At 36.4% G+C, this 17044-nt stretch overlaps 1 non-coding gene across 1 annotated transcript; it reads right to left on the bottom strand.

Moving 5' to 3' along the window:
- Nucleotides 1-7203: 7203 nt before the first annotated feature.
- On the bottom strand, nucleotides 7204-7310 carry LOC128289843 (small nucleolar RNA R71). Its single transcript, XR_008279486.1, has one exon. It is a non-coding gene; the product is annotated as a small nucleolar RNA R71 (small nucleolar RNA).
- Between the last annotated feature and the right edge of the window lie 9734 nt (nucleotides 7311-17044).

The following is a 17044-nucleotide window of genomic DNA, read 5'->3' on the forward strand; positions in this document are numbered from 1 at the left end:
ATGTTATGTTGTGTAGGTGTGTGCATAAAAGGGTGGCAAAAAGGCTTTGTCCACACGGGTAGACACACGGTCTGCCCCATGGGCATGTGTTCCAGCCGTGTGTCCCCTGCACCTTAATTTAGAGAAAAAAATGCTCAGAATTGAGCACACGGGCATGCATCTCAGTCATGTGGATGACATGACCTCAGGCACGGGCGTATGTCCTGGGCAAGTTCAATTTGGTCATGAGTTACAAGTCAGAGAGTTATACGGGGTCGGGACACAGGCGTTTGTGACCACATGGCTTGCCCACACGGGCGTGTCCCATATCCACACGAGCGTGGGACCCCTGTTATAGCAAAAAAAATTTAAGTGTTGTAAAAAAAAATTTCTAAAGTTCTTGGTTTAGTCCTGAACCACTTTCAATGCATGTTTTGGGCCTCATAGGCTCGCATTAGGGACTTTATGATTATTTGCAAATAGTTTTAATTTGGACGAAAATTTATGGCTCAAAAGTGTACGTTTTCTTATGTTAAAGTCTGATAATGTCTTGTACCCTATTCTGGCGTCAAATATGGGTAAAGGGTGTTACATAAAAATTCAAAATTTTTCTTTCATTTCACAAGTTTACATTTTAGTCCCTAAATCATGTTTCCACCAAAAATCACTTTGTAAAAGTTGTTTATCTATCAACAACCTTTCATTTTCTACCATAAATTTCTAATTTTCAGCATATACATCCTTGACCCATTTTTCATATGATAACTTTTCAAATTAATCCCTCAAATAGAGAGATTAAGCTATCCCAATTTTAAAAATATCAAAATTACTAAAAACGGGACAAGAAAACTTACCCAATTAGGCCTTGAAAGTTTTTTCTCACTCTCTTCTAGGGTTTCCATGTGTTTTTAGGTTAAATATGATGAGAAAATAAGATGATATTTTCTTTTCATCTTTTAACTAATTAAGTATTTTACAATTTCCAATTTAGTCCTTACCCTTTTTTCTATATTTCCATGGATGAGTCACCAAGAATCTACATACTTTTCTTTAATGGTCTAATTACCATATAAGGACCTCTAAATTTGAATTCCATAGCTATTTAATCCTTATAGCTACTAGAATCAACTTTCGCATTTTATGCGATTTAGTCCTTCTTGTAATTAAACACTTAATTGACAAAATTTTCATATCAAATTTTTCACACGACATGTCTATCATATTATGGACCATATAATAAAATAAAAATAAATTATATTTTTGGGTCGAATTTGTAGTCTCGAAACCACTATTCCGATTTTACTGAAAAATGAGCTGTTACAAAGCATGCTAGACCTTTCTTAAAAAATTTTAATGATAGGAAGACTGAACTATTACAATTAATTCATACTTATCTAGCAAATTTTTGAAACACCAAAAGTAAAAATAGAAAACGTTACTATATCACCTTTGTAGATGATTACTCTAGATACACAAAGGTTTATCTCCTAAGATCAAAAGATAGAGCTAATAAAACTTTTCTTCTTTATAAATCAGAAGTAGAAAATTAGCTTAATAAAAGAATAAAACATCTTAGATCTGATAGAGGTGGTGAATACGACACTAATTTTATTAAAGAAGTTTGTAAGAAAGACGATATTATACATGAATTTTTTTGCTTTTTATTTCCCACAACAAAGTGGCATAGCTGAAAGGAAAAACATAACTCTAAAAGAAATGATGAATGTTTTAGTTTTAAGTTATGGTTTACCTGACAGCATGTAGAGGGAGGCTATACTTTTTGCAAACCATATTCTTAATAGAGTGTCTCATAAAAAGTTTGATTGTACCTCATATGAATTGTGGAAAGGTTATGCCCCTAATCTATAATATTTGAGAGTGTGGGGGTGTTTACCAAAAGTAGGTTTGCCTTTTTTTAAAAAAGAAAAGAAAACTATTGGATCTAAAACTATTGATATTGTATTTGTTGGATATGCTCTAAATAATGTCGCATATATATTCATGCTTTGCATGATCATTCTATAAGTGAATCTAGAAATGTTGTTTTCTTTGAGAATAGTTTTTCCTTTAAGAAATCTAGCAAAAATATTAATATATATTTAGATGAATATGTTTCTTCTTATAGTACACATAATAGAAATACTTTTAGTGCTGACATTGAACCTATGAGAAGTAAAAGACAAAGGGTTGTCACCAGTTTCGGACCTGATTTCCTTACTTCCTTTGTAATTGAGATTAGTGATTTAGAATTAATAAGTGATTATATTGCTCATGCATTTTTTTATAAATGAGGATCTAAAAACCTATGATGAAGCCATAAAATCAATAGATACGATTTTTTGAAGAGATGCTATTAATAATGAGCTAGAATCTATTATGTCTAATCATACTTGGGAACTAGTTGACTTGCCTAAAGGTTTTAAACCTATTAGTAACAAAGGGGTCTTTATAAAGAAACTTACACCAGATAGGTCAATTCAAAAGTATAAGGCAAGACTAGTTGTTAAAGGATTCACTTGAAAAATTGGAATAGATTATTTTGATACATACTCTCCTGTTACTAAGATCTCAACCATTCATGTTTTGTTTTCCTTAGCTTCCATTCACAATTTACTGGTACATCAGATGGATGTAAAGACAAATTTCTTAAATTGGGATTTGGATAAGGAGATCTACATGGAGCAACCTCCAAGGTTTCTGGCACCTGGTATGGAATATAAAGTTTGCAAACTTAGAAAATCTTTGTATGGTCTCAAACAAGCTCCAAAATAATGGTATGAGAAATTTCATAAGACTATTCTTAGTTTTGGTTTTTTTTTAATGGTGTAGATGCATGTGTGTATTCTAAGATGTTTGGTTCTAATTGTGTCATCATAAGTCTGTATGTAGATGACATGTTAATTTTCAGTTCCAATATAGAAGTCTTCAATAAAACCAAAAACTTCTTATCTACCAAATTTGAAATGACTGATTTGGGAGAGGGAGATGTAATCTTAGGTGTTAAGGTTACTAAATTAGAAAAGGGATTTACTTTAAACCAATCTCACTATATGGTGAATGTGCTTAAAAATTTTGATAGCTTTGATTTAATCCCTGTGAAAACTCTTTATGATTCTGGTATACAACTGTTAAAAAATAAAGGAAATAGTGTTTCTCAATTACAGTATGCTAAAATTATTAAAAGTCTTATGATCTTGGTAAACTACACCCGATCTGATATTGCTCATGCAATTAGTAGATTAAAATAGATATACCCATAATCCTAACAATGAGTATTGGAATGCTCTAAAGTGATTGCTTAAGTATCTTAAAGTTACAATAACTTGGAAGTTAGATTTTATCGAATGCCCTACAGTCCTAAAGGGATATTTTGATGCAAACCCAGAAACTAATAATGATGAAGTGAGCTCTACAAGTGAGTATGTTTTTGCTTTGGGGGAGCAGTTCTTTCTTGGAAGTCTGCTAAACAAACTTGTATTACTCGCTCCACGATGGAGTCAGAGTTTATAGCTCTTGACTTAGTCGTGCAAGAGGCCGAGCAGCTTAAGAATCTACTTATAGATTCTTTTATGGGAAAAATCGATGCCTCATGTATTTCTATTATGTGACTTACAAGTCACAATTTACGTTGTTAAAAGCCAAGCTTACGATGGTAAGAATAGGCATATTCGTATAAGACATGAATTTTGAGACATTTAATAAAGAATGTAGTACTTTCTATGGAATACATGAGGTCAAAAAAGAACCTAGTTGATCCACTAACCAAAGCATTAAGTAGAAAAATAGATTTTGATTCGTCAAGGGGAATGGGTCTTAAGCCCAATGGTTGAGGAATTCATAGTGGATACCTAACTTCTTTCTCTAAGTTCAATGAGGTCAAACGAAACGATTGGAAGACTCATAGTGTACATTTTATCTATCCCTATGGTGAACGATGTACATGCATAAAGTTGAGTTCTTACTCTTAATAGATTCATAATGCAGGGTTTAGGTGGTCCTATTGAGACGGACTTGATGAATTCACCAACATGTGAGGTTGAGTTTATTACTCTTAATGAGTTCATATCCCAGAGTTTGGGTGGTACTAGTGAGACAGGCTTTATGAATTCACGAAATTTAAATTTGAGAGGATGAGCTTAGAAATATTCTTAATGATTTCATAGTCCTGAGTGAAATGGTCTATATTTAGATAGATTTGTTGAAATTACCTACGTAAGCGTGAAGAACTAGCCACCTTCTATGAAAGACATTAGGCAGTCTTTCTAAAGCACTTACCAGCACCCGAAAGTGTATTAGCTAAAACTTGTTGATCTATTGCAGAACATTAATTGGATTTGAGATTAATTGTGTGTTATGAGTTAACCCATATGTTAACAAGTTCAAGATTCATTCACTTATTAAAGAGAAGAGTCACTCATTTCACTATGTACTAGTTCAAATCCACAAAATACTACTGCTTAAGCGGCTAATTTCGTTGTTGCTCTTCTCATATATTTTTTTGTGTTTACAAAATTTCCAATTATTTTGCATTAGTGGGGGAATGTTAGTAATGTAAATTTATTTTCAACAGTTACAAACCATTATTTCCAACAGTTACAAATCGTTTTTTACTGTTACAAAAATATTAAATATTTTTCTAACTGTTACATGGAAATCTTATCATTTTACCCTTTCTAAATTACGTTTTTTCCCTTTCCAAAATCCTATAAATATGAGGCATTTTTCTTTTAGTTGATATACAACTAAAAAACAAAGTTTTTTCAACTCTCTCTCGACTCTATCTCATTCTTTCTAAAACTTTACAATTTTTCTCAAATTGCATTAGAGGAAATTTTGTCTAGCAGTTTAAGTTTTAAGCGGGACCGCCTTGACCCCTCCAAACTTTCATGGGAATTTATCCTAGTGTGGTTTCTTTGATTAATTTTATTTTCAAATTATTTCATAAGAGCAATATCAATTGAGTTCTACCTTCCTTATCCGGTTGTACGAATATTGAAGAACTGTATTAACCTTGGGGGACGACATCCACTACTCGATTACACCAAACAAGGCGAATTTGTTTCTAAGGCCATGATTCTTCCACGGCACAGTAATACTTTATTGATTTAATCTTGGTTTATTTTTTTAGTCAATGCTAATGAGTTTGTTTTGCTGATAAACCATAATATATACATATTTTTACCCATGCTTGGCATATTTTTGGAAGGATTATCATAAGATTTAATGAATTTGATACTCCTAATCCTTTAATTTCATGTTTTATACTCAGGAAAGCTTAGGATAGCAAAAAGAGCAAGAAACAGGCCAAAAACAGACAAATTGGGCTTAATTCAGTGTTTCACATGGCCTAGGCATTTCCACATGGTAATCCACACACCCGTGTGCGACACATGGGTAGTCGACAAGACCGTGTGTCATGGCCGTGTCGACATTAAACCAAGTCAGAATTGCACACGGCCTGAGCACCTTCACACGGGCATGGCACACGGTCGTGTCCCTGTCGAGCAAAAGTCTAATTCTATTCGGAAAAGGATAATTTTGGGCTATTTTGGGCACTCCAAAGTCTATAAAAACACCCTAAAGGAGGATCAAAGGGGACACGTAGAGTAGAAGGTAGAAAATAATCAAGGACAGCCATCAGAATCAGCTCGGAAGTAGGATCTACTTTAAGACTGAAGACCTCCATTCAATTTCCTTAGAAGTTCTTTGGGTTTCTTTATGTTTTGTTATTTTCCCAATTTTGAGATGTTTTCCTCTATTGTTATGATTTAAATTCCCTAAATACCTAAGGAAGTTGAAACCTAAGCTGGATCTTATTACTATTTGAATTATATGATAAATATTTGTTCCTATTCTTAATTGTGAGATTTAATCCTTATTTTAATATTTCAGGATATTAATTCAGGTTTTGATGTGCTTATTCAGTGGAGCAAAAGTCCTTGTTTAAAAGTAGATCCTCTATAATTAAGCGGAGTTGCATGCAATCCTAGAGATAAGACGACATAAATCTGCCGAATTAGAGTCAAATCTAATAAGGGAATCCATAGGTCGAGTTAATGCAACAATAGGGGTTTTACTTAGAAAGAGATTTCAATTAATCAACCTAGAGTCAGTTGTTTTTAGTCTCGAGAGAGATAATAACATAAATCAGGGATTTTTACGGATTGAGTCAAGTGAATAAATCGTCTAATTCAGAAGTAATAAGTGACAACTAGGTGGATTATTCCTTGGGTATTATTTTCTCCATCGGTTTTCCAAAGAATATTTTCAAACTTTTATTTTTGTCGCGTTCTTAGTTAATTAGATAATTAAGTTTAGTTTAAAAAACATCCCTTCAATTCATAGGCTAGATAATAAAAAGATAGTAATTACTAGTACTTTTAGTCTTTGTGGATACGATCTTTCCGGTCTCACCTTAACTATACTAATGTTCGATAGGTGCGCTTGTCTTAGTCGAATTTTTAGTTAGTTTAGCAACCATCAAGTTTTTGGCACCGTTGACGGTGACTAAGATATTAGGAATGCTTGATTTTTATTACTTTAGCCATTTTTACTTTTATTGCAATTTACTTTTTGTTTTTAGTTTAATTTTTCTTTTCTATATTTTTCTTTTTAATTGCTTCTGGTAGGTGTCTCTAGTTTATGATTAGGAGGAACCTGTCAAGACCTTTGCTTTTTGACAGTGAGATCAAGAGCATAGCTCGTAGAAACCGAAGAGAAATAAGGTGAAGTCTATAATACATAGAGGAAGAGTGAGAGGACGATATCCATACTACAACCGTGGAGATGGCTAAAAATCAAAATAATCTGCTGCCTCCTGTGGTTGCAGCAAATCCAGTGAATCAGAATCCTGCTCCTCGTATTATGTACGACTATGCTAAGCCTAATTTAACGGGGGCTAAATTGAGTATTGTTAGACCTACAATTGCTGCAAATAATTTTTAACTGAAACCTAACACTATACAAATGATTCAACAGTTTGTTCAGTTTGATGGTTTGCAGGATGAAGACCCAAATACTCATTTGGCCAACTTCTTAGAGTTCTGCGATACTTTCAAAATAAATGGCTTTTCTGATGATGCCATTCGCCTTCGGTTATTTCCCTTTTCATTAAGGAACAAGGCTAAATAGTGGTTGAACTCGTTACCACAAGGGTCAATCACTCCTTGGGAACAAATGACCGAAAAATATTTACTCAAATACTTTCTATCAGCCAAAACGGAAAAGTTAAGGAATGATATCTCTTCTTTTGTGTAGATGGACTTAGAAATATTGTATGATGCATGGGAGAGATACAAGGATCTATTGAGAAGGTGCCCTCACCATGGGTTACCTCTTTGGCTACAGGTTCAAACTTTCCACAACGGTTTGAATCCCTCAACTAGACAAATGATCGACATAGCTGCTAGTGGAACTATTAATAATAAGACACCTGAAGAGGCTTATGAGTTCATAGAAGAGATGTCACTGAATAATTATAAGTGGCAAGTCATGAGGACAAAGTCGAAAAAAGAATCCGGCATTTTTAATGTTGATTCGGTTGCTATGCTTTCAAATCAGGTAGAACTTTTGAATCAAAAAATTGATGGTTTACTTGGTTCTACGCAGGTTCATCCAGTAATGCAGTGCGATGCAAATGGAGGTGGAACGAGCAATTCAGAATATTCACCTTATGGGCCTAACATGGAGAACGAGTAAATGAATTATATGGGTAATAATCCTCGACTTCAAAATAATCCTTACAGTAACACTTACAATACAGGTTGGAGGAACCACCCAAATTTCTCATAGGGAGGCCAAGGAAATCAAAGACCACCACCCTCTCCAAGCTTCCAACAACAACCTTACCAGCAAGAGAAAAAGCTGAACTTTGAGGAGATGATGAAAAAGTTTATTTCAGTAGCAAAAACTAGTTTTTAGAATACTGAAATTGCACTTAAAAATCAGCAAGCATCAATTCAAGGGCTCGAGAATCAAATAGGAAAGCTGGCTAAGATGATTTTAGAGAGACCACCAGGGACTCTACCTAGCAACACCAAACCCAATCTAAAAGAGCACGTTAAAGCAGTTACCCTAAGGAGTGGGAAGGTGTTAGCTGAATCCTAAAAGAAGTTGCCTCAAGAAGCAGATAAAAAAGAGGAAGAGTGGGTAAAACCTGAAATAAGTAAAAAACCTGTATTAAAGGAATATAAACCACCAATCCTGTATCCAGGAAAGCTGAAGAAAGACCGCATGGATGCATAATTTGGTAAATTTCTTGAACTTTTTAAACAGCTACATATTAACTTACCTTTTTTTGAAGCTATCTCGGAGATGCCTACATATGCAAAATTTTTGAAAGAGCTTTTAACAAATAAAAGGAAGTTTGAAGAATTGTCTATAATGGAACTCAACGAGGAGTTCTCGGCTATACTCTAAAATCAACTGCCAACCAAATTGAAAGATCCAGGAAGTTTTACTATTCTCTACTTAATTGGTAGTTTAAATGTTGAGAATGCACTAGCTGATTTAGGTGCTAGCATTAATTTGATGCCCTACAAAATGTTCGAGCAACTTGACCTTGGGGAACCAAAACCTACGAGGATGAGTATTCAACTAGCCGACAGATCTGTTAAATATCCTAGGGGTATTATCGAGGATGTACTCAAAAAAGTAGATAAATTCATATTTCTTGTTGATTTTGTTATGCTTGACATGGATAAAGATGTTGAGGTGTCTTTAATTTAGGTTGCCCATTTTTAGCTATTGCTAGGGCTGTTATTGATGTGGGTGACGGTAAACTTGTGCTTAGGGTAGGTGATGAAGAAATTATTTTTAAAATTTATGATGCCATGAGATTTTCAAGGGAACAAGATGATTCTTGTTATTTTATTGATTCTATTGATTATGCTATTCAAGATTCTTTATAGGAAATCGTACATAAAGACACGTTGGAACTGTATCTTGCCCAAGGAGAGGAGGTAAATGATGATGATTCTGTGATAGGTAAGATAAAATCTGAATTAAATTCCAATAAGCCTTCACTGAGACAGAAGAGCTATGAGAGTACTGAGGTAAACAATAAATTAAAATTAAAACCCTCTGTTGAAGAGCCTCCTAAATTGGAATTAAAGCAACTACCAAATCACTTAGAATATGCATTTTTTGGAAATAATTCCATATTACCAGTGATTATTGCTTCAGATTTACAGCCAACCGAAAAGGATGAGTTACTCCAAGTATTGAAGGAGCATAAAAAAGCCATAGCTTGGAAGATTTCTGACATAAGAGGGATCCGCCCTTCTTTTAGCACACATAAAATTTTAATGGAAGATGAATATAAACCTTGTGTACAAGCTCAAAGGCAACTGAATCCTAACATGAAAAAAGTTGTAAAATCCGAGGTAATTAAACTTCTAGATGCTGGAATTATTTATCCTATTTCTGACAGTTCTTGGGTGAGCCCTGTACAGGTTGTTCCTAAGAAAGGAGGCATGACTTTTATGGCCAATGAGAAGAACGAATTAATTCCAATGTAAGCAGTCACGGGATGGAGAGTTTGTATTGCCTATAGGAAATTGAACGATGCCACAAGAAAAGATCACTTTCCCTTACCATTCATTGATCAGATGTTAGAAACATTATCTGGGCATATGTATTATTGCTTCCTAGATAGACTCTCTGGTTATTTCAAAATCCCAATAGCTCTTGAGGACCAAGAGAAAATGACATTTACATGTCCATACGATACGTTTGCTTATCGATGAATGCCTTTTGGATTATGTAATACTCCTGCTACTTTTCAGCAATGCATGTTGGCCATTTTTGATGAACTCGTGGAAGACATTATGGAGGTATTTATGGATGACTTCTTGATATTCGGTAACTCTTTTCATCTTTGCCTTGAAAGTTTAAAATGAGTTCTAATGAGATGTGAGGAAATGAACCTTGTACTGAATTGAGAAAAATGTCACTTCATGGTTCGTGAAGGGATTGTGTTAGGCCACAAAATTTCTAGCAAGGGAATCGAGGTTGACAGAGTGAAAGTAGAAACTATTGAGAAATTACCTCCCCCTAGTTCACTTAAGGCTATTCGAAGCTTTTTGGGTCATGTTGGATTTTATAAAAGATTTATTAAAGATTTCTCTAAAATAGCTAAGCCTTTAACGAATTTACTAGAAAAAGATGTGCCTTTCAATTTCAGTCAGGAATGTTTAAAAGCATTTAATATGCTTAAAGATATATTAATTAATGCTTCAATTGTAGTTGCACCTGACTGGAATTTACCCTTTGGATGTAAGTGATTTTGCAGTGGGTGCGGTTCTTGGACAGTGGAAAGACAAGCACTTTCAACTGATCTGTTATGCTAGCAAAACATTAACAGCCGCACAAGAATTATACGACAATTGAGAAAGAATTGTTGGCTATGGTTTTTGCATTCGATAAATTTAGACCATATTTAATGTTATCTAAAGTTGTTGTTTACACTGACCATTCAGCTCTTCGATACCTCCTTACAAAAACAGATGCAAAACCTCGACTAATAAAATGGATTTTATTGTTGCAGGAATTCAAATTAGAAATTCAAGATAAGAAGGGAGCAGAAAATCTTGCAGCAGATCATCTATCTAGATTAGAAAACCCACATCTCAATGAGCTTGATGAACATGAGATAAATGACTCGTTCCCTGAAGAACAACTTTTTGCTATATCTGACTCTGAGGAACCTTGGTTCGCAGACATTGCAAATTATTTAGCTACTAACTTCACACCGAAAGGGCTGACACATCAGCAAAAGAAACATTTCTTTACTGATGTGAAAAACTACTTTTGGGAAGATCCTTTTTTTTTCATATATGTGCAGATCAAGTCATTAGAAGATGCGTTATAAATTCAGAATCAATTAGAATCTTGGAACATTGCCACTCAGGACCGATTGGAGGACATTACAGTTGAACTAGAACCTCACATAAAACACTCGAATCAAGTTTTTATTGGCCCACACTATTCAAAGACGCCAACAGGTATGTTACTTCTTGTGATAAATGCCAACGAACAGGTAATATCTCTAAATGTGACGAAATGCCTCAAACGTACTTGCTTTCATGTAAAATATTTACTTCATGGGTCCATTCCCTAGCTCATTTGGGAATAAATACATCTTAGTAGCCGTTGATTATATGTCTAAAAGGGTGGAAGCCCAAACCTTACCTACTAATGATGCTAGAGTGGTGGTGAGGTTCCTTAAGAAACTATTCTCTCGATTTGGAACACCTAGAGCAATTATCAGTGATAGGGGTACTCATTTCTGTAATGCTCAATTTGATAAAACCCTTAAGAAATATGGAGTTTACCATAGAACAGCTACCCCTTACCATCCTCAAACTAGTGGACAAGTCGAAGTCACAAACCGAGAGCTTAAACGTATCCTAGAAAAGACTGTAGAGTTAAATAGGAAGGATTGGGCAAAGAAAATAGATGATGTTTTATGGGCCTATAGAACTACTTTTAAGACCCCCATAGGAACATCCCCTTACAGACTTGTTTATGGAAAGAGTTGTCATTTACCATTTGAACTAGAACATAAAGCATTTTGGGGTATTAAATTTCTTAACTTTGATCCCAAACTCGCAGGTGAAAAGAGATTGATGCAGCTGAACGAGTTAGATGAATGGTGAACTAATGCATATGAGAACTCACGATTATACAAGGAAACAACGAAGTGCCACCATGATGCTCGTTTAAAGCAATACAAGCAATTTGAAGTTAGAGACCTTGTCCTACTATATAACTCGAGGATCAAATTGTTTCCTGGGAAGCTTAAATTACGACGGTCAGCTCCTTTCGTAGTCCAAACTATCTTTTCATATGGCACAGTAGAGGTAAGTCACCCAACCCAAGGCACTTTCTAGGTGAATGGACATCATCTTAAACGTTATAACAGTGAGATTTTAAAGATAATGGAGAGGAGCTACGGCTCTGTGAACCTGCCTAAACATACCCACAAGGTAAAGTCGAGCTTAGACTCTAAATAAGCGCTCCTTGGGAGGCAACCCGAACACTAACCCCACTAAGTAACTTTAGTTTGTTTTTCCATTTTTGTTTTATATAATCTAACTGCAGGTATTCTTGGCACACACGGCCTAGCACACGGGCGTGCCCTAGGCCGTGGGATCACCACGGGTAGGAGACACGGGCGTGTCCAGGGCTGTGCTAAAACAGGACAAACATTTTCCCCAAGACAGGATGACACACGGGCTACGATAAATAGTCGCGGCTGTGCGATACAGCTGTGTGTACCATGTGGCTAAGGGACACGGGAGTGTCCCAGACCGTGGTGAAACTACACTTTAATTCCCCAAAAAATTAGCAAAGGCACGGCTTGCGTTAAATCACCACGGCAGTGCGAGGCAGCAGTGGAAGTCATACGATTATGAACACGGGCGTGCTTGAGGCCGTGTGGGAACTTGCACAAACAACTAAAACTTTCAACAAGTCAAAATACAACATGGGCTGATGCCACGGCTGTGACCGAAAGCCTTGTGCAATCCTGATTACTAGACACAGGCGTGTTGGACCTACCATAGGCGTGGGAGAAGCGAGTGAATCACCACATGGCTATACAATACGGCCATGTGGGACACACGAGCGTGTCCATAGGCCATGTGCGATACTGACTTAAATCATCAGATCATAAGCACAAGTCATGAACACGGGCATGTTGGACCTACCACGAGCGTAGGAGAAGTGAACGAACATGCACACAGCCGTGCGATGCAGTCGTGCGCACCACACGGGCGTGTCTAAGGGACTGTGTGTGACATTGACTTAAAATTTCACGAAAAACACGGGCTAGGAGCACACCACACGGGAATGGGCCACAGCCGTGTGGCCTAAAACGAGGCTTGCACAACCGTGGCCCCCCTTTTATTCCCCTCCCCTAACCCTAATTTCCCCCCATTCCTATAAAAATTCACTATTCACCCATCTTCTTCCTTCCACTATTCCCCCATCTTTCTCAACTAGCCCTTTTCTCCTTCTCCATATTTTTTTTATTTCCCATTTCTTTTCCCTTTCTTTTCTTTCCTACTTCCCCTTCTCTGGTCTTTTTCCCCTTTCTCCTTCCCCTCCACTGACCATAGCCTCCCCAAGCCGATCCAACACCACCCGTGTCCACTCCGGTCACCCCCATCGGTTTTCAGTTCTTTCCCCTCTTCTTTTATTTTCATTTGTTATTAATACTCTTATTTCCATTATTATTTTTTTTCTTGTTACTTTGTTACTTCTCATTAGCTTTACTATTGGTTTATTTCTTATTATCATCCAATGTTTCTTGCTAAATTTTCCTCTTTTTCATTTTGACTTTGATTTAGTATTGGACTATTTTAGTTGATTTGTGTTGCTGGTTGTTTTTATCTTCTTTCAACAGTATCATGCCTATAGTTGTTTTAGTTGATTTTTTGTTTTATTCTGATCATTATTCATATTAATTATTCATTTCTAAAGGTAGTATTTCATTTAAGTAATATCATTAGTAGTGTAGTCAAAAGTGTTGAGCCCCACTCAGAGTTTTATTTTTTAGCATATCTACTTTATGATTAGTTTGTCCGGTGATTTATTTCATCGATTTTGGCAGATATCATGACGAACACAAGAGACAAGAAAACTTTCATCCCCACTTCTAAAAAGCGAAAAGGATCAGGTGCGACCTCCTCGGGTCCCACGACTGAGATACTCCATCCATTCCTCCAATTCCCACCAAGGCCCTAGGAGGAATTGTTTCAGATTCTACGTGTCTAACCCCTTCATGTAGGCCAATGCATCAATTGGGCCGCATTAGATTAGGTCCACCTAGCTGATTCGGTTTGAGCCCTCCTCACTACTGCTCCGTGGGACTGCTTCTTTGACATTATTGAGCCGACGTACCTAGAACTCACTTTAGAACTTTGCTCAACCTTTCAGTTACAGACGGTTATGGCAAAGTGCAATGACCCAGGCACAGTCTAATTCCATCTTGGTGGTCTTGTACGGTAATTGAGTGTCCCAGAATTTGGAGTTGCCTTGGGACTTTATACGGACGAATTCATGGAGGCTGAAAATTTTCACCATCTCCACCATCACATCCACTATGCCCCCTTCTCTTGTTAGGCCGCCCTCATGCCTACCACCGGCATCTATGATCCCAGCCACTCCAAAGCGTCGGCTCTCTCTCCAGCATTGCGTTACCTCTATGCCCTTTTAGCCCACACCTTAACAGGGCGACGATAGAGCACTGGCATTGTTAACACTCACGACACATACTTTCTATGGAGCATGAGGCAAGGGCATATTTTTTATCTCACATACTTTATCGCCCTTTCCTTTCACCATTAGACCGAATGACACCGAAAGAGAGTCATCAGCATTGGCCCTTACGTGACTCGACTAGCTCGATACTTTGGGCTCCTAAACATATCAGCACAGTCCTCATCGCTTACACTTGTCGGCCAGATGTCCCGATAAGGCATCCAAAGTATGCTTTATATGAGGATGATAGAGCGTCGTCGTGGGTTCGGTCCTCCTCAATACCGACTAGCACAAGCTATCGATGAGGATGACCTCGAGGATATTCTTGAAGATATCTCTTCATTTCATGAGGACCCACCTACTCAGCCACCGCCGAGTCACCGACCAGTTCATGCGGCTGCTTCATTAACAGAAATTTCTACCCACCTGTATCGGTTTGAGCAATATTGCACTCAGAGATTCGACAACATAGAGGTGACTCAGCAGCAGATTTGTCAACATTTCCACATTTCGCCTCCAGCACCACCACCTCAAAATCCAGCTACCGACGAGGACTTTTGAGTCCATTTATTTCTACTTTATTTTGCTTTTCCTTTTGTTTTTATTTTTCTTTTATTTTTATTTCTATTTCCAATTTTCATGTTTTAAAAAGACTTTAATTGGGATATTTTGAATATCTCAATTTTATGGTTGTTTCTCTATGAGTAACCATAACGACCCCATTAATATAACACCCTAAACCATTACTGATGATATCGCAGTTTCAACAGGTTCATTCAATTGGTGCTACTCGGGAATACACAAACAATCCTATGGGGATAGCTAATTCACGACTGCCATGTCCTGGTCGATCACGACCATAGCCACCATGACACCTCCCACCACGATAAACTCTTCGCTGGGTGCTATGATTGTGGAGTCCAACCTCTACCACCACCTTCACCTCTGTCTACATGTCACATACACATTACTTCCAATGTCTCTAAACCCGCTTTCGCTCTTTCAAGGACTACATCCAAATTCAGGGTAGTTTCACTTTTCCCCTCTTCTATGATATTATGCTTATGTTGTCATCATCTATCTTTGTACATTAAGGGTAATGTACATCTTAAGTGTGGGGAGGTTAGTCATATCATTATCAGAAAACCCCTGAATTTTGTCTAATCCCCAAGTATTTTTTTTCATATAACTATTAGAATGAATTTTGATTAATTCATGATTTTTATTGATATGTTTTGGATCAAAACATAGGTAATTGTGCATTGATCATCTAGCTTTAAGGAAGTAGAGAATCAACCATGATAAGTTGACTTTTGAGTATTAAAATTGCTAGGTTGTTTCCCTAAATTAAGGTATTACCTTGAAATTCTAAGTTTACAGGATTGACATCAAATACCCATAATTTTCGCGAGATTTTGAGCCTTTTAGAGCATATATCTCTCTTGCTCACTTGTTTTATTGATTATGAGTGTGTCAACATTGATTTTCTATTCTAGAACTTGCATCAATCATACATGTCGAGACCACACCTTTGATTTGATATACTAAAATGATAAAGGCACTTAGGTTTTAAACCATTTACCCTGTAAAAAGCCTACCCATATAACTGACCCTTAGTGAACCTCTTTGAGCCTTAACCATTATTTCTTGATTTTCCCCTTAATGTTAACCCACAACTTAACCCTTTTTGATTCATTAAGAATTTCTCCCTTTTCATTGACTCCTTTTTATCAAGATTTGATTTGATTAGTTAACTAACTATGTTCATTCATTCCAGTTGTTGAATTATTTCTTATGTACTTTCCATTATTTCACTTGTTCTTATTCTTATTTTAAAAAAAAAAAGCTTGGATAAGCTAAAGTTATTATATTGAGGGAAAGCTCATTTCATCTTAGAAAGTTTTATTTCTGGTACTTATTTGTAATTCAGCAATTAGCTTTATTCTTCTAAGTTGGGTAACTTATTAAATTAATCTAGATTCTAACCCTCTTTTTCAGCCTTTATCCACACATTTAACCCAAGCCCCATTACAACCCTGTTAAAGACCTTTTGATTCTTATATCATCTCATTTATAGTGGTGGAGATTTGATTTTCATGCAAGCCTATGGTAATAACTTTTCATGTCTAACTATTGAGTGCTTAATTATTAAACCTTAAGCACTTCGAGTGATTTGAGTGAATCTTTAGTGAGGATGTAAACTCTTGTCAATTTGGAATTAAAGGTGATTACTTAGATAAAGGGGGATACCTATGATTTTATGATTAAAATGCTCATCTTGGATTGTTTGAAACTTTTATGTTCTTTTAGTTGAATTCTCAATGTGTGATTATCTGTGGATTACTTCGAAACATTATTGATGAGAATTATAATTTAAAAAGAATTCATTTTAATAATGAGTTGAGAATTTTGCTTGAGGACAAGCAAATGCTTAAGTGTGGGGATATTTGATAAACCATAATATATACATATTTTTACCCCATGCTTGGCATATTTTTGGAAGGATTATCATAAGATTTAATGAATTTGATGCTCCTTTAATTTCATGTTTTATACTCAGGAAAGCTTAGGATAGCAAAAAGAGCAAGAAACGGGCCAAAAAGGGACAAATTGAGCTTAATTTAGTGTTTCACACGGCCTAGGCATTTCCATACGGGTAACCACACACCCGTGTGTGACACACGAGTAGTTAACACGCCCGTGTGTCATGGCCGTGTCGACATTAAACCAAGCCAGAATTGCACACGGCCTGAGCACCTTCACACAGGCGTGGCACACGGCCGTGTCCTTGTCGAGCACA

Source organism: Gossypium arboreum, chromosome 2 (genome assembly GCF_025698485.1).
Source record: "Gossypium arboreum isolate Shixiya-1 chromosome 2, ASM2569848v2, whole genome shotgun sequence".
NCBI lineage: Eukaryota > Viridiplantae > Streptophyta > Magnoliopsida > Malvales > Malvaceae > Gossypium > Gossypium arboreum.